Source organism: Nyctibius grandis, chromosome Z (genome assembly GCF_013368605.1).
Source record: "Nyctibius grandis isolate bNycGra1 chromosome Z, bNycGra1.pri, whole genome shotgun sequence".
NCBI lineage: Eukaryota > Metazoa > Chordata > Aves > Nyctibiiformes > Nyctibiidae > Nyctibius > Nyctibius grandis.
In genome coordinates this window covers 71,846,770-71,866,156 of record NC_090695.1, presented here as the reverse complement: position 1 = coordinate 71,866,156, position 19,387 = coordinate 71,846,770, and the positions used below count along the sequence as shown (strand labels likewise).

Below are 19,387 nucleotides of genomic sequence, written 5' to 3'. Positions count from 1 at the left end.
AAATAGTTTTTCTCTAACATGTATTTTCAGCATGTGGTGATTTACCAAAAAAGTGGGCAGACACATTAGCAAACCCAAATAAGAACAATATGATTTTTAGATGCATAAATGACAGGGAAAAAAAAAGTCTTTGACACTGCCAGCAAGCTGTTATACAGGTGTATGGGGAGAAACTTTTTTCATTATTAGCAGCCATTCCTATCTTTTTTCAGAGCAGCAAGAACCTTTATGTTTTTTCTACTCACTAGAATGATGTGAATTGACATAAGTTCATGGAAGCAAATGGCATAACATGTGCAGAGTCTGGGGAACCACTGGCTTCTCTCTGAACCGCACAGAGACATTCAGTTCTAAAAACTGGTAACGTTGACTGTGCTCCTTAGTTACTAACATGCTGCATTCATGCAAGGTTTTGAAAATGGGACAAGAATGAGTTAAGGGGACTGTAGGACAAGATTAAGTCAATAAAAAGGAGGCTTTGCCTTGACACTAATGGCACTTGTCACAAACCATGGAAAGGTGAAAGGAAGAAAACACCACATAAGCAAATGGCAGAAAATTGTCATGGCAGCATTGCTTTCATCTGGAAAACCTGACCACACCTTGGGCCTGCTCAATGAATGTACGGAGTCAAAGCATGTTCCTTCATCTCAGTAAGAGCCTTCATTCAGATTTGTCATACGATTATTGAGGAAATGCATTAAACCCAGAGACACAAGACAAAGGCACACAGATGATCTATCAGAAGCAAGGGCTGCTCCGGGTAAGATCAGACTTTGTTCTGTCTTGTCTGCGCAGCATACAGCACAATTCTACACCTGCATTACTGAGATTGCAAGATTCATGCATAGGTCCCAGGAAAAAAGAACAGTCTGACTATTTTTTATCTCATCTTCGCTCAGGGCAAAAGGGACGCCAGCTTTTAATCTCCCTTGGCATTAGTTGATTTCCCAATAGAAATAATGTCAGAATCTATCCCACAGACACTTAACTAAAATTAAGCTATCACAGCAAACTTCAGATTTTATTTAGAGTTGTGGTAACATCTGGATAATTCTTAGGCATACTGAAGGCGATGTTAACAGTGTTTTCAACTTAGTAGTTGCATTATTTTGTTTAACTTCTCTAACTAACTGAACTGCAGCAACCAGTGAGAAGTATTTCCCAACAGTGAGATGCTGGTTTAAGAAGTGGTAAAAGTCCTAGACTGTTATAGACATCCAACAGGATCTGGCCTTAATCTCATCATCCATCAGAGATGTTGGAGATGGAAGCTCCCCATCTCCCTTCAGCAGAAACATAATTAAGAATGCGAAGCAGAAAAATAATTAAGATATGCCATTTCTAACATGGGGGGAGGTGTACGGAAGAGGTGTATGAAGGACATTATTGAGATTGGCCTTGCAAAGGAAAACAGAGCTCCATGGAATGGGGCCCTATGTCCTGCCTTCTTGGAAAATTAGAGTGTTATCAACAAAATTTTGTGAACCATAGAATGTTTGCGGATTTTCATTTGTCTGGGAACTTCTGAGACAGTGGAGAAGGAAAAAAAGAGAATTGACAACTGGCAAACACACAGTTTATTCATTAGGAGATGGCACACCCTGCAGTGCCTGTGCGTAGCACTGCTGTGCTCGGGAGGGGTGTGCTGGGACAGACAGCATACATCTGGAGCCACTGGGCTGAACCAGCTGAATGAGGAGACACTATGGCAGAACAAGATTCCCTACCAAGAGTGGAGACCTGTGCTAAAACCAGGGATTAAGCCAGAAACTGGAATGGGATGATGGTTAGCCATCTATGCCTTTTAATTGAACGTACATTTCCTTTCAAGAACTATTATAATTGTCATGTCTGAAAGGTTTTTCCCCATATTTCTGCATTCCCATAAGCCTGCAGTTCCCACTCAGACATAATTTCTTATTTAATAAATCTGAGGGACATGTGGTATTTGACCCAGTGTCAACAAGTGAAAATAAACTTCCAAGTGTTCAGAGGTAGAGAGTATTTATATGTTTTTCCAAGAGCATTACTGAGGTGCAAAACAGCTTGAAGTCATCACATTGTCACTAGAAAACTGTCTTTGCTGTGTTGTGAAGAAGACAGAAGCAGTACACTAATTATCAGCCATCTGTGATGGGAGCTAGGGACTCTCTCTCTTCCCTTCCTGCTTTTATATGTAGACAGATTCAGATCAGTATCCCTGGAGCATCAGCCAAGGGATAAAAGCACATGCAGAAGGTCCCTGTTATGAGCTGATATGTGTCCCACAAGTGAACATCAAAAAAAGGATTGGCTAATCATCAGTTTTCTTTTGAATATTAAGGACAGCAAAAGAGCGAAAGCCTTCCTGGCTGATCCTATGATGCTCATACTGAGCAAACAGTATAGTCCAGCCACAGGCCACATACCCAGCTCTCCCACAGTGCAGCACTGAAACCCACTTCACATCTGCAGGAGCCAAGGAGGCTTGTGCAGGGCTGCCAGGACCCTGACACCTCCAGCCACGAGTGCGACTGTGGGCTACAGTCAGGCTGTGCGCACAGGTGTTTTCCGACCCTGCGTACTCTGGGGTGGGCAGAGGTGGACGTCGCTGTTTAGGCAACCCTTGTCACCAAAGGAGGGGCTCTCCTTCCTGGTAGGTGGACAGAAATCAGGAGTAACCCAGAAGAATACAGGTCAGATGAATTTTCCTAGCAGCAGGAGCATCCCTTTGCCAGAAACTGCTCTACCTAGGACCTCTTAATCTCTACAGATTTACATAAGATAAGATAAAAATTGTCCTGGACTCATAAGTCACATACTGAATGTTAGTGCACTACGAGATAGAAAACCTGAAGAAGAAATTCTACTCCGGAAAATTCCAGACTCCTAGGCTATAGGGGTTATGTAGTGATATTTTCCAGACAAAACAAGCTGAAAAGAATTACTTCTACAAGATAAGGTAGAAATTACACTGACAGTTTCAATAAAATATTTTCAAACTAAAATTTCATTAAAGACTTGACTCCCCAAAAGTTTTAAGCATTTACACTTTCCCAGATAATAAAAGGTGCCAGTGATAGGCAAATTTAGGAAAGAAGAATGATGACAGAGGAAATGGGAGAAAGACAGCAGATAATATTAATTTTCTGAATTTGTTTCTCCAGTAAAAAGAAACCTGAAGAAAATCATCAGAGTAGCAGTAAAAGTATTTTTTTCCAGCAATAAGTTTGTGTTTTGAGGTTTGGGGAAAAAATCTTAGTTTCAAGTTCATTGGGAACAGCCTTTCCAATGTAGATTTATCAGATGGTGTAAGGGAAATTGGGGCACCCTCTCCACCTGTTCCTCTATCAGCATGAGCTATCAAAGGACAAACTTCCATGCTGTGTGATGGCTAATCCACGCACACAAACACAAACTCACCCCACTTTCTGCTTCATCTGCTGCTACTCTGCCCCTGAATTCTACTGGAACCAGTGAGGATTTTACCTGGAAAACAGGTAAGATGAGCTCCACTGTGTTTCTGCAAGGCAGGTGGAACTTCAGGCTCCAGGGCACCATATCTCAACTTCATGCTGGTGAAAAAAAGCAACGAATTTTGTTACGGGGAAACAGAAAAAGCAATCAAGCTCTCTGCATTGCTGGAACGTGAAAAATAGTCTCTGGGGGAGCTGTGAGGGATGAGGAAAGATATACATCTTCTCTACCTTTTTTTCTAAGCTGATTCACTCTTCAGTGGTATAAATTGTCTTGGGACGTGCAATTGCTATCTCTTAAATAGATCTTGCTGTGGATATAATAGGAAACTTTAACTTGCTTCTAAAAACATAATTACGGATGAGAATGCAGTGAGCAGCCTGATACTACAAACTGATACTGCCATTCCCTATCCCTACCCTAGTGCTATAAGTCAGGGTTAATGACACTAAAAAAAAAAAATCACTAAAAATCCGATGACATAAAACAAATTAGAAGAGTATCAGGATCGCTGCAGTTTGAGAGTACTCTGACATTACTGAGTGCTTAACTTTGACACAGTGTTTATTTTTTGTGTTCATTTTCCTCTTGACAGCCTTTGTCCCAGAATGAAATTGCTTCTCATAAGAAGAGGAATCCATGGAAAGTTGCAAGCTATTCTATTTCACACTTGTCTTAGGCACACCATCCTACCTAGTCCTGCCCAGAGTCCTAGGGAGCCAAGTTTGCAATTTACTATGAGGAGATGGCTTACGCTGAGACCGTGCCCTGCTGTTCAATTCTCAATATAAGACAAGTTATTGCTGGGGAAAAAAAAAAATCTTTACGTTGCAAGAAAATTAAAAGCAAACATATCAACACATGCCAAAACAAACCACCTAACTTCACTGAGGACTTGTTCTTTGTGTAACATCCAGTCTCCTTTGGTAAATTAAGGAGGAAAACAAACAGTTCTCCTTAAATTTTGCATTAAGCTCTTTCTTTCCTACTCAGAATTATTTACATTCTTGACTTTCTTTTGCTTGTGTTTCTTGTTACTGCCTCTCCTTTGTTCCCTTACCGAGCTTTCATCATCCATACTATTTTCCAAAGAACAATTCTGTCCAACAGAGGGGAGACCAAGGTTTAGTAAGATGGGTAATGATTTTATCAGCCTTCCTTATGGAAGCTTGAACAAAAATATAAAATGTTGTATGGCAACAGGGCATTAGATGAGTCCCAAATCTGCTACTGCTTACCAGATAGCTTTAGGGAGGTCAGTTCACCTGTCTGATACATCTCATCTTTCTGCCTGTAAAATAAGAATGAAGACATGTCCCTACTCTCAAAATATCCTTATTTTTAAAGTGATTTCTGAAACTTGTGCCATTTATCAGATATTTAAAGATGGAAACGAGTGAAGAGAGATTTTCAGAAACCGCTAGATGCTTTGTCTGGTGTAAACAAGTGTCATGTAGTAAGTAAATCTCAAAAAAGAGCTGGTTGCTGAGACAGTATTCGTCCAGGTCTTTGCCACTGAAGTCAATACCAGTTCTGCCATAGTTACAATACTAGTATTTCTTGAGATGATACTTGTAATAAGGACAGCAGCATACAGCTGAATCTGCAGACCTCTCCATAGGATCTTTGAAAGGATGTTGGAGAAATATTTAAATAACTCAGACTGGTTTATGTTTGGGCTTACCTTCCTATACCATATCTGAGAAAATGCAGAGAGAAGAGAAGATTTATTCAGGAAATTATCATTTCATTCCACAGATATGGATTCAAAAATGCTAGGAAGGACAATATTTTATCAGGTGGAGCAAAATTTGCAACAGGTTTTTTGGACTCAATGCCCCTTTAAATATTTGAAAGGGCCCTCCCTTTTTAACTTCTGATAGACATGTTTTTAAATATGGAAATTTAGAAACCTACTAAGAAGTCTGTCTGCCAACTTCTTTTCTGCATCGCACACATTACTCTTCCAGTCTTCCCAAAGACAGGTCAATGTAAAGCTATCGTTAGCTGTGGTGGATGAAATGCTGTCATCTTCCAATTGGTCTGTGCCAGCCTGAATCCATGCAATTTTGCATCCTAGGTACCTCACGAGGGCAAATTTTATCAGGCAGTGAAACACAGCAGAGGCAGCCCTGAGCCAGCCTGCAGACTGCAGAAAAGGCACACACAGACAAGGCTGGGCACAGATGCTTTCAGGGGGAGCAAGGGCACAGCCACTCCAGACACAGAATACAGTAGGAATGTACCAATATATCAACATATCAGTATATAACAATATAACAATATACCAGATGTGGTTTCCTGGGGAGGAGAGAAATCTCACTCCTGTGAGAAGCCCTGCAGTCTCCTCCCTGGGAGCTGAACTTGTCATATCTCTCCAGAGTCTTCATCCACCAGGAGGTAAAACCATGGTTGACTTCTCAAGCAGAAAAGCTATAAAAATCTAATGAGGGAGCTGGAGGAAAGGAGAGGTGACAGCACTGTTAACACAACTTAATTGCAGGTAATTTTGCCCTCCAGCCCTTACATGCCTTTCCACGTCACTGTCACTCTGATGTGGGGATGCTCTTGAGAGCAGAAGCAAAGCTTTAAATGCATGTTTTATATATATATATATATATAAATATATCTTTTTAAATATATAAGCATATGTGTGTTTTACTGTGTAAAATTATCATTATTAAAAAATGCAACTGCATCCCTCAGTCTGAGAGGTTCAGCATGTCTAATTTCTCTTCAGAACAAACACACAGAGGCGCAGAGCAATGAGCATCCCCTGCTGCTAGCTGTTTTTGAAAAGAGCCCCACTTCGCTTTTCAGGCGGCTCTTCCTCACAGCAGTATTACCCTGTAATTTCCAGTCATAAAACTAATACCGAAGGCAAGCTAGAGTAAATACAGCTGCTGCACTTTCCCCCCACCCCCAGCCATTCCCCCTCTGTATTTCTGGAGTCATTTTAGGGGCTCACCCACACATCCTTCATCCGCCTCCACCCTGCCTGACACAGCTGCAGGATTATTTTCCTCAGGCAGGGACAAGGAGAGCTCAGAAGAGCTGGTGTATTACCTGCATTGCTGGTTTCCACCCTATGTCAATTACCCGGTTTTGTACATTGAAAAGGCCATGGCGATGTCCCAGTTAAATGATGCAGTCACAGCAAGGGACTTCGAGGGATCAGGAAGAAACATGATAATTGAGGAGGTGAAAGGGAAAAATCCATCTTGTTGGCTCGAGGGGCTATATAAGCACTTTTGTAAGAGGTCTGACGGGAAGGCAAAGCAAAAAGGAGAAAATGGTTGGGCTTCTGTATCACTGCCCAGATGCATCCTCCCAGGAGCAGGGAGGAATGAGCAGCACTGCAGCTCTGCAGAGTGTGGATCTGCTTCTTCCCTCTGGCTCACTTTGCCAACACAGCAGAAACGCAGGGGAAGAGGATTATTTACCTGAATGTAGCTCTGCCAACAGCCAAGGAGGAGAACAAAGAAAAGGGGAAAACAAGAGGGGCGGTGTCTTTATGAACAGTGATTTAGTGAGCCACTAATTCAGAGAGGAGGGAGCAACTTCCCCATCTGCCCCAAGCAAGTGGGATGCATCAATAGAGGATGGTGGTGGATGCATCAATAGAGGATGCACCTACACGGTCCCAGTAGCACAGCATCAGCTGGAGGCTTGTGGCTGGTGCCACTGACGTCTCTGCAACAAGTGCATGCAGGTGGCTCTGACTTCCAGCAAGTTCCTGAACATCAGGGGACTTACGAGCTGCTGAAACACAATCTCCTTTGGATGGGGCAAACCCTGCTTAACAAGACCAACTCAGGGGAGCACTCCTAGAAATTTCCCTACAACCACCATATACCACAGGCATCTTCATGGGCTCTCCTAGTGGTCGGAGCAATTCAGAGCACGAGGGCAAATCTTTATGGCTTGCTCAAGAGGAACTTGAAAAATCAGTGAAAGAAAAAAGCAAGTTTACTGCAGGTCTTTCTGCCTGTGAAGTGTGAGTCAGCATCACTGTTGAACTTTATATGGGGCAGTGCTTTTGTATTTTTTATTTCTGCATTTTCTACAAACCAAAGACATAAATGTGAGGGTCACAATCCAGCTACCACCAGTACTGGGTGTCCGATTTCTGTGTCATCCATGAACCCAAAAGTCTTGCTAAAAAGTACTGGTGCCTCAGGTGAGAGTAATGCAGGCTCAAGCAACAGGAATCATATCTAAAGGGAAGCAAATGAACTGGACACATAGATATATAAGGTGAGAAATTGAATCTATATATATAAGCAAAAGAAGAAAATAAATTGCAGACAAAGACCACACTTTATAAATGGGTCATACTGATTCTGTTCAGTCCTTCCAGAAAAAAAAGGGTAGTAGAAAGCAGTACAGCTCTGAAATATATTGCACAGAGATGCTGTGAGGTCTCATCCTTGGGGGTTTTGAAGGCTTGGCTAGACAAAGACACAGACATCATGCTGGCAGCAGTCCCACTTTGAGCAGGAAGCTATACTGTGGACCTTCAGAGGTCTCTTTCCACCACCATTTCTAAGATTTTATGAAAAACACTGCAAGCTTCTCACTAAAGAAGGCTGAATGAAGATCCTAAAATCCCATGGATTTGAGAGTATTCATTTCATTGACATGAAATTTAATGCTTGTTAACATAACCTTCTCAAACTATATCTGCTAGCAAAGCTTCCGTTCTTCCCCAACTGTGTTAACTAAAAATCCATGAAAACCAACTGTCTTAACTTGTTATACTTCTTAGTATCTTCTATAGCTTAAAAAAGTGACTCATGTGCTGACGCCCTTAAATGACCCCTTCCAGGGAGCTGATCAGTTGAGCACAAAGTAAAGCAACACCTTTAAAAAGGGACAATTATTTCTGCAATCAATAGCTGTCAGCAATAGATTGCGCAGTCTCTAAATGTGTAATTTAATTTCACAGTCCATTAACTTTCCCCCTTCTTAGCCTGCCGTTGTACTGGCATTATGTTGTAATCTTTAATCCAGTGTGGGAATACTTCAACCTTTAACCTTTAGGTTTCTTATTATTTCTTACCTTATACCTTATATTCTCCGTGCTTAAATAAAATGAAGCTGGAAAAAAAAAAATCATGTTCATCTATTCTTTTTGATTGACAGACAAAAAATAATTGAAGATTGAGAGCAGGATGAAAACATCCCATATCAAAGTCCATAGGCTTCCCAGAAAGACTGTAACTAAACTGTAATTCATAGAACCATACGAACGTAAGAATTGTCAAAATGGCTCTCACTAGCATCCTATGTCCTGTAAGAACCAAAGAATGCTGCTTCAGAGGAAAAGAAACATAATGCTACAAAAAATATGTGGTTATATGTACTATTATGAGGAACAAGTTACTTCTTCACCTAAACAATGATCAACATGTTTCCATAAAACAAGAACAATAAAACATAAATGCAAACAGATAAAAGCAAGCACTTATAAAAAGCTTTTTAGAAAGACATAATAGAAAGGGCTGTAATAGTTAAAAAAAATAATATATATATTGTCTTTGACGCCTCGTTTCTCAGATATTATACCCCAGGCCAAGTTCATCTCTCGTAGCTGATGACGCTGGATTTGGGCATGCCTGACCGCCTCAGCCATGAGTCTGTTTTTTCCACTCTTGGTCACAGGGGAGGTGGTGTCACTCCAAAGCTGGTTACAGACTGAAGCTATACAGGTCATTCCTACACCAGTTGTGAAAAAATGGCCCCTGCACAACTTTTCCTTGGATGCCATCTAATAATTTTGCTAATTTTTGTTGCTTGTCCTGGAATCTGGTGTCTACTACAGGCTGCCTGATCAAGGGGAGCCTATTGACAAAGCCTTTTTATTCCAGCTACAGAAGGCATTGTGCTCACAGGCTCTGTCCTGCTGGGGGACTTCAACCACCCCAAAATCTGCTGGAAAAGCAGTATGGCTATCTGTAGGCAATCCAAGAGACTCCTGGAATGCATTAGGACCCGCTGGGAAACTGCCCTCAGGGACAGGGGAGCATAACTGAGCTGGCAGATCTTTAAGGACGTTTCCCATAGAGCACAAGAGCTCTCGACCTGCAGGTGTAAGAAATCAGAAAGGAAGACAAGAGACTGGCATGGATGAATAGAGACCTGCTGGTCAACCTAAACGGCAAGAAAGAAATGCACAGGCAGTGGAAGCAGGGACAGGTATCCTGGGAAGAGTATAGGTATACTGCCTGGTTTTGTAGGGATGGTGTCAGGAAGGCCAAGGCATGGATGGAGATGACCTTGGCAAGGGATGAAAAGAATAATAAGAAGGGTTTCTACAGCTATGTCAGCCAAAAAAGGAAGGTCAAAGAAAGTTCTCCTCTGATGAATATGACTGGCAAAATGGTAACAATGGACGAGGAGAAAGCTGAGGTACTCAACAACATTTTTGCCTCAGTCTTCACTGGCAAACTCTCTTTCCCACACCTCTCAAGTGGTGGACTGCAAGACAGGGACTGGAAGAACAAAGTCCCTCCCACTGTAAGAGAAGATCATGTTTGAGACCGCATGAGAAACCTGAATATAATGTCTATTGGACCTGGCAACATGCATCCCAGAGTCCTGAGGGAATTGTCTGATGTGGTTGCCAAGCCACTCTCCATAACATTTGAAAAGTCATGGCAGTCGGATGAAGTCCCTCATGACTGGAAAAACTAAAACATTGCACCTATTTTTGAAAAGGGTAGAAAGGAGGACCCTGGGAACTACCAACCTGTCAGCCTCACCTCTGTGCCTAGGAAGATCATGGAACAGATCCTCCTAGAAGCTATGCTAAGGCACATGGCGGACAGGGAGGTGATTTGAGACAGTCAGCACGGCTTCACCAAGAGCAAGTTCTGCCTGACTAACCTAGTGGCCTTCAATGATGGAGTGACTACCCCCCAGCTACAGATGTCATACATCTGGACTTCCTAAGGCCTGTGACATGGTCCTGCACATCATCCTTCTCTCTAAATTGGAGAGGAACGGATTTGGTGGATAGACTGTTTGGTGGATGAGGAAATGCTTGGATGGTCACATCCAGATGGTCAGTGGCTCAATGTCCAGATGGAGATCAGTGATGAGTGGTGTCCTTCAGGGGTCCGTACTGGGACCAGTACTGTTTAATATCTTCATCAATGACATAGACAGTGGGATCGAGCACAACCTCAGCAATTTTGCAGAAGACACCAAGCTGAGTGTTGTGGCTGACATGCCTGAGGGACAGAGTGCCATCCAGAGGGACCTGGACAAGATCAAGAAGTAGGCCCATGTGTACCTCATGAGGTTCAATAAAGCTAAGTGCAAGATCCTGCACCTGGGTTGGGGCAATCCCTGGTATCAATACAGGCTTGGGGATGAAGGGTTTGAGAGCAGCCCTGTGGAGAAGGACTTGGGGGTACTGGTGGATGAAAAGCTGGACATGAGCCAGCAATGTGCGCTCGCAGCCCAGAAGGCCAATCATGTCCTAGGTTGTATCAAAAGAAGGGTGGCCAGCACGTTGAGGGAGGTGATTCTGTCCCTCTGCTCCACTCTGGTGAGACCCTACTTGCAGTACTATGCCCAACTCTGGAGTCCTCAGCACAGGAAAGACATGGACCTGTTCGAGTGGGTCCAGAGAAGGGCCACAAAAACGACCAGAGGGCTGGAACACCTCTCCTATGAGGAAAGGCTGAGAGAGTTGGGGTTGTTCAGCCTGGACAAGAGAAGGCTCCAGGAACACCTTGTTGTGGCCTTTCAATGCTTAAAGGGTGCCTATAGAAAGATGGCAACAAACATTTTTATAGGGCCTGTAGGGACAGGGCAAGGGGTAATGGTTTTAAAATAAAAGAGGGTAGATTCAGACTGGATATAAGGAAGAAATTTTTTATTATGAGAGTGGTGAAACACTGGACCAGGTTACCCACAGAGATGGTAGATGCCCCATCCCTGGAAACATTCAAGGTCAGATTGGACAGGGCTCTGAGTGACCTGATCTAGTTGAAGACGTCCCTGCTCATTGCAGGGCGGTTGGACTAGATGACCTTTAAAAGTCCCTTCCAACCCAGATGATTCTATGATTCTATGATGTCTCTCTGATTTCGGCTCAGGAGTTTGACTTTTCTGGTTTTTAGGAGGGCAATAAGAGGGGTCTAAAACAGAGCTGTACTCATAGCAGCAGGGCCCCATTCAGAAATATGTAGTGCAGAACATTGCTGCTGTGGTGTTCCCTAGCCTCAGTTTAAAGCTGTTCAGCAGCTTATTAATTTCTGACTGATGCTGCAAATTGAACAGACATCTTCATTGAGCTTCCACAATGCAACCCATAGCTTATTTTTTCTCTGGGAGGTGACAACTAATTCAGAAGCCATTGATGTATATAAAGAGATTAATTTGTTCCATCCGATTTGTATTCCTTCGCAGCCATCAACAATGAATGTAATTTACTGTCATGTTGCCCAACTGTCTCGAGCTACCTGCAGTAGTCTTTTCATCAGCAAGTTTGGCCACTTTGTTCTTCAAATGCCTTCATTCAGTAATAGCATAAACCACTGTGAATTTAGGAAGAGAATTCCCCTCCAGGCAAATTAATCCAGAACTCCTGGTAGCAGCCAGTACATGAAATGGGGGATAGGAGATAAATTATTATGTAGGTTGCATATGGCATTCTTATATATTTATGCACACGAAGTTAACTGTAACGGCCTTCTTCCCCATCATCCTAGCAACACATTTCTAAGGTGTAATACTGTTATTATCCTTTTTTTACTGTTGGGTGAGCAGACAGATTAAGGACTCCAATGCCTGAACATGCCTTTGCTGTTCTGTGGTATTCACAAGTTAAGTATTTGCTTTTAGCATGTAGAAAACAGGAGGCCTCTCAGGTTCAACTAGCCCTTAGTGGAGAAGAATCAATGATATCATTCAAACTTACCCACATTCATGGCCAGGAAATTATTATAGATAGGCACATGTCCCAAAACTTGGCGATGAGCTGTATGACCTGCCCAGGGTCAAACAACGAGTCAGTGATGGAGCTCATAGCATGACTCAGACCTACAATAATTCTCTGAGTATCCTTCTGCTCAGGAAGGGAGTAGGCAAGGCCACTAGTCTATAAAGTGAATGATATGGAGTACTCTTAGTGCCTCTTGCTATCCATGTATTGTGTGTACACTCTGCCTTCCAGAAGGTTTACCCCATCCTTAAGGATCTGAACTGCACTAATACATCCTACACAAAGTCACTGCTCAAGACCTCACTGGTACCACAGTCACCATTACAATGGCTGCACTTTCCAAAGGCATGCAGGGCATGATAGATTGGACAGTTAAAATTAGACCTAAGAAAATGGCTAATATGGAACTTCTGAAAGCCTGCTGTGTGATTTCTAAGTATGGTGTTGTGATTATGTCAGAAAACATACCAACCTGCCAATTTCATTTCAGAAAGTCAGTGAACTTCATAATCCTCTTAATTCCAACTTCCCTCTGCTTCTGTCCAGCTTCCTTTCAGCTTTTAACACAATGCACTCCAAGTCATTGTGCAAGGAAACAGAATGGATCAGGCAGCGAATGTCACTTGTGATTGACTCTAACAAGCTCCCCCCAGAGGAGCTCAGAGAGGTCCCCCGGAGGAGTCTGTAGTCCCACCAGGAACATGAGCATGAGTGAGAGAAAGTGCAAGGGGCAGGTGGAGTGCTGTTGTGGGGAGGTTTATTTACTGATGTGGGTAGGACAAAGACAAAGACATCAGAAGTTGTGCTTCCAAACCACTCTACGTCAATAGCAGTCCAACAATTTTAAAAAGAGGATTTCATATTCATGCAGCTGGAGAGTATGTCCAAATGCCTGTAGCCACAGCTGATAGCTACAAGGCCACGCTGTCTTTGCTACAAGTCTTGCCAACGTGTCTCAATCCTGACTTAAAAGTGATACCTCTAGGTTTGTCAAGGTCACCTACTCTGTAGCAGTCTTTATCTGTAAAGTCTGCAGATAAAGGAGTAACTCCAAAGCAAGAGGCACAGCAGCAGTTAAGGAGACACTAGCCACTTTTGTTTAAAATGACCACATGAGCTGATAGAAGAGCTGTCTAGCACCTCCCCATGTTTTTTTATGGCCAGAGTAGAAGGGCACAGTTGCACACTGATTTGTGATGACTGGCAGAGTGGCAACACTGAACCAGCTCTGTGTCTTTTGTGTTCCCATGCAATGATTCCAAGACAAGAGTCTCTGAAGCTAAGAATTTATCAAACTACTCAGAGGGATCAGAAGGAGCACAAGGAAGACTGGGTGCAAAATGAGGTTCTTAATTTGCAGGGGCTGAAAGAAGACCTGCTACAATCTTTCCCATGCATAAAAGCGAGCTTATGTGACTGTCCTGGTTTGGCCTAAACCAGGCCGATTTTCCTTTCAGTGATTTTTACTTTCAGCTAAGTCTCCTCTAAATAACTGCACTTTCTGAAACTAACTGCATGTTTTTGCAGACAGTGTCTGCTTCCAGGACTGATAACGCTCGAAGTTTGTAGTTATCGCTGAGGCACCGGTAGGGATGTTGTGCAGTAAGGCTCTTGCTGTACTTATTCTTAGAGAAACCAAGGTCACTGCTAAATTCCTCACTGCTTACAAGTGAAAAGCCGAAGGGGGGTCGCAGCTGCAGGGGGGAGCAGACAGGGCAGGTGACCCAAAATTGACCAACGAGGGTATTCCATCCCATACACGTCATTCTCGGTATAAAGCGGGGGGATCACGAGGGTCTCTCCCCTCTTGCTCGCTCTTGCTTTTTCTGCTATGGCTGGTGTCCAAGGAGGACTCCGACTGTTTTCCTGCTGCCCCCGATTCTGATCTGCATCCCTGAATCCAGCTCTCGACCGTCGCTAGGCCCAGCCTGGGCCTTCCCGGAGCCTGCCCTGCAGTGCCGGTGGTGACGTTGCCGACATCGGGGGAGCTCGATCTTGGTTTTGTATATATATTTGTATATATTTGATTATTCCAATATTATTATTATACTCTTTTTCATTATTATAGGTTTATTAAAACTGTTTTAACTTTCCAACCCGTAAGTCTCTCTCCCTTTTCCCTTTCCCTTTCCCTTTGGGTGGGGGGGGAGGGTTAACAGAGAGCGTCTGCTGCAGGTTTAATCGCCAGCCCAGCTTTAAACCGTGACAGATTTATTGGCGCCCAACGTGGGGCTCGAGAGAAGCTCCAACAGGTTCCTCTGATAAGTCGAATCCCGGCTCTGGCGGGAGGAGACCCGGAGAGCTCAGCTGAGAGAGTATCAGATTTCTTCCTTTGAGATTTACGAGGGGTTGGAAATTAAAACAGATAGGGAAGATGCTGATGTCATTTTTGAGTACTGTGTTATCTCGTCTTTTTATAGAGTTTCTTTCACAGTTGAGTATTGCAATGATGCCTTACCTGCCGTGGGCACTGTGTTATTGTTTGCTTCTTATGAATGTTTACATGCGGTTTAGCAGTGGGCGCTGGTCGAAATGTATTGTTTTGGTATGGGGTTTGATACTGATTTATGCTGTGATAAACTGGGCAGTTACTATTCCGATCTCTTATCTCTATAACACAATGATGGGCAGTTTTAATCGCGAATCAGTAGCAGCGACTTCATCTGCACGCTCCAGGCGTCCTTTAGCTGATTATGTTAATGATTACACTCCCAATTTTACTTCGGGAAATAGTACCTTCTCCTTTTCTGCCAAGCTGATTCCTCTAGATTTTGTGAAATTAGGATGGTGCTGTCTAGGTGGCATGTTTTTATTTTCGGTTGTCCTGAATGTGTTTCTGATGTGGGATAAGATTAAATATCGGTGCAGGGACAGTTGTAGATGTTGTGCAGCCACCTCAGATCCTACAGCGTGTGCTGCCGCTACAGCCACTAAATCCACTGAAACCTCGGCAGCCTGTACCACAGCTGCTACACCCCCCAAGATGGCCACTGCAGCTACTCAGACTCTAACGAGTCTCAGCACTCCCACGACAGCCACTGCATCTACTCAGAGTCCAGCATCTAACGAATCTGTACCAATTGCTCCTGTAACCAGGAAGAAATACAGAAAGAAATCAGCTCGTGAAGAGGAGGATGATGACTCAGAGCCTTCTAAGGCAGAGCCATCACAGGACCCAGGTGAGGGCCCTTCTCAGGCAGAGTCAGGGCCTGACACAGATGGGGGTTCCCTTGATCGTCATTTTAAAGCAGACCCATCACAGAAGAAAGGTCGTTCTAAAGCAGAACTATCACAGGAGGAGGACTCGGATGTAGAGATAACCTACCACTCCTTATCCCTGAAGGACCTGAGAAATATAAGGAAAGATTTCAGCCGTTATGATGGTGAGCCAATTATTACCTGGTTGCTCCGATGCTGGGATAATGGGGCAGATAGCATGCAATTAGATGGCAGAGAAGCCAGACAGTTGGGATCCCTGTCCAGAGATGGTGGTATTGATAAGGCGCTTGCAAGAAAGTCAAACACTATCAGTCTCTGGAGGCGACTCTTGTCAGCTGTAAAGAGCAGGTATCCCTATAAAGATGATGTTATGAGTCACCTGAGCAAATGGACCACTATAGAAAAAGGTATTAACTACCTTAGACAACTAGCTGTGCAAGAGATCATTTATAGACACCCACGGGAAATTGTAGATCCTGTAGATCCTGATGAAGTGGAATGCAACCGATCCATGTTCCGGAAGGTTGTGAAGAGTGCTCCACCAACATATACCCATACATTGTCAATATTAGTCTGGGGAGAAAATGCTATGGCACGACCTAGTGTGGATGAAATGGCTAACTGTATGCGACAGTATGAAGATAGTATTTCTTCCCCACTGCAGGCCCGTGTCTCGGCTGTGGAAAAACTGACTAAGGAAAACAAGGACTCATTTAAACAACTGTCAGACAAACTGTCCAGGATCGAGAATAAACTTGACTCTCTACCTACTCAGGCACGCGTTGCAGCTGTTAAGAGAAAACGCCCTCCTACAGGACCAGCTCAAAGGAAACGGAACACATCACGAGGTATCCTGTGGTTTGCCCTGCGTGGTTATGGGGAAGACATGAACAGATGGCATGGACAACCTACCAGTACCCTACAGGCACGAGTACGTGAGTTGCAAGCTAAAAGAAATACCAGAGAGAATTTTTCTAGGAGGATGGCTGCTCCAGTTACCAGTGAGCAGGACCCCAGTCAGGGTAGATGGGCCTCAAATTCCTTTTTCCAAAGTGTGAATAGGAGAAATGAAGGTCCAGTCCCTGTGAGCAGCACAAATCCATTTCTTGATTAGGGGGGCCCTGCCTCCAGCCAGGTGGAGGAAAGGGACAACCGAGTTTATTGGACTGTGTGGATTCGATGGCCTGGCACATCAAAACCACAAAGGTATCGAGCCTTGGTAGACACTGGTGCACAGTGCACCCTAATGCCATCGGATCATAAAGGGGCAGAACCTATCAGTATTTCAGGAGTAACAGGAGGATCTCAAGTGTTATCTGTATTGGAGGCCGAAGTGAGCCTAACTAAAAATGAATGGAAAAAGCACCCCATTGTGACTGGCCCAGATGCTCCGTGCATCCTTGGCATAGACTACCTCAAGAGAGGGTATTTTAAGGACCCAAAAGGGTATAGATGGGCCTTTGGTGTAGCAGCTGTAGAGACTGAGGACATTAAACAGCTGTCTACCTTGCCTGGCCTCTCAGAGGATCCTTCTGTTGTGGGGTTGCTGAAGGTTGAAGAACAACAGGTGCCAATTGCTACTACCACGGTGCATCGACGACAATATCGCACCAATCGAGACTCCCTGATCCCCATTCATAAACTGATTAGACAATTAGAAAATCAAGGAGTGATTAGTAAGACTCGCTCACCCTTTAATAGTCCTATATGGCCAGTGCGAAAGTCTGATGGAGAATGGAGATTAACTGTGGACTATCGTGGCCTAAATGAAGTTATGCCACCACTGAGTGCTGCTGTGCCAGACATGCTAGAACTTCAATACGAACTGGAGTCAAAGGCAGCCAAGTGGTACGCCACCATAGACATTGCTAATGCATTTTTCTCTATTCCTTTGGCACCAAAGTGCAGGCCACAGTTTGCTTTTACCTGGAGAGGTATCCAGTACACCTGGAATCGACTGCCCCAGGGGTGGAAACACAGTCCTACTATTTGCCATGGACTGATCCAGACTGCACTAGAAAAGGGTGGAGCTCCAGAACATTTGCAATACATTGATGACATCATTGTGTGGGGTGATACAGCAGCAGAAGTTTTTGACAAAGGGGAGAAAATAATCCAAATTCTTCTGAAAGCTGGTTTTGCCATAAAAAGAGGCAAGGTCAAGGGACCTGCCAGGGAGATCCAATTTTTAGGGATTAAATGGCAAGATGGGCGTCGCCAGATCCCGATAGAGGTGATCAACAAAATAACAGCTATGTCCCCACCTACTAACAAAAAGGAAACACAAGCCTTCTTAGGCGTTGTGGGTTTCTGGAGAATGCATATTCCAGATTACAGCCAGATTGTACGCCCTCTTTATCAGGTGACCAGAAAGAAGAATGATTTTCAGTGGGGCCCTGAACAACGACAGGCTTTTGAACAGATTAAACAAGAGATTGTGCATGCAGTAGCCCTTGGACCAGTCCGTATGGGACAAGATGTTAAAAATGTGCTCTACACCTCAGCTGGGGACAATGGTCCTACCTGGAGCCTCTGGCAGAAAGTGCCAGGGGAGACTCGAGGTCGACCCCTAGGATTTTGGAGTCGAGGATACAAGGGTTCCGAGGCCAATTACACCCCAACTGAAAAAGAGATACTGGCAGCATATGAAGGAGTTAGAGCTGCTTCAGAGGTAATTGGTACTGAAGCACAACTTCTCCTGGCACCTCCATTACCAGTACTAGTCTGGATGTTCAAGGGTAAGGTTCCCACTACCCATCATGCAACTGATGCTACATGGAGTAAATGGATTGCATTAATTACACAGAGGGCTCGAATAGGAAACCCTAATCGCCCAGGAATCTTAGAAGTGATCATGGACTGGCCAGAAGGCAAAGACTTCGGAATGCCACCAGAAAAGGAGGTGACACGTGCTGAAGAAGCCCCACCATATAATGAACTACCAGAGGATGAGAAGCAGTATGCCCTGTTCACCGATGGATCCTGCCGTCTTGTAGGAAAGCATCGGAAGTGGAAAGCTGCTGTATGGAGTCCTATACGACGAATCACAGAAGCCACAGAAGGACAAGGTGAATCAAGTCAATTCGCAGAGGTAAAAGCCATCCAGCTGGCTTTAGACATTGCTGAACGAGAAAGGTGGCCAAGGCTGTATCTTTATACTGACTCATGGATGGTGGCAAATGCCTTGTGGGGGTGGCTAAAGCAGTGGAAGCGAAGCAACTGGCAGCGTAAAGGTAAACCTATTTGGGCTGCTGAACTGTGGCAAGATATTGCTACTCGGCTAGAGAAACTAGTCGTGAAGGTACGTCATGTAGATGCCCACGTACCTAAAAGTCGGGCAACTGAGGAACATCGAAACAACCAACAAGCAGATCAGGCTGCTAAAGTGTTCCAAATAGACTTGGACTGGGAACATAAAGGTGAACTATTTTTAGCTCGGTGGGCTCATGACACTTCAGGTCATCAAGGAAGAGATGCAACATACAGATGGGCTCGTGACCGAGGGGTGGACTTAACTATGGACTCTATTGCACAGGTTATCCATGATTGTGAAACATGCGCCACAATTAAGCAAGCCAAACGGTTAAAACCTTTGTGGTATGGGGGGCGGTGGTTGAAATATAAATATGGGGAGGCCTGGCAAATTGACTATATCACACTCCCTCAAACCCGCCAGGGTAAACGCTATGTGCTTACCATGGTGGAGGCAACCACCGGATGGCTGGAAACATACTCTGTGCCCCATGCCACTGC

At 44.1% G+C, this 19,387-nt stretch overlaps 1 long non-coding RNA gene across 3 annotated transcripts in view; it reads right to left on the bottom strand.

The window, feature by feature from the left end:
* LOC137676639 (uncharacterized) overlaps positions 1–19,387 on the bottom strand; it is a 64,764-nt gene that overhangs the window by 15,157 nt on the left and 30,220 nt on the right. The window contains exons 2-3 of one of the 3 annotated variants that reach the window (XR_011050109.1): positions 5,748–5,914; positions 3,472–3,557 (exon numbers count right to left, since the gene is read on the bottom strand). The exons of 1 other annotated variant lie outside the window; for it this stretch is intronic. This is a non-coding gene — a long non-coding RNA (uncharacterized lncRNA). The remainder of the gene's footprint in view (positions 1–3,471; positions 3,558–5,747; positions 5,915–19,387) is intronic. One more of the 3 variants, XR_011050110.1, reaches the window with a different exon arrangement.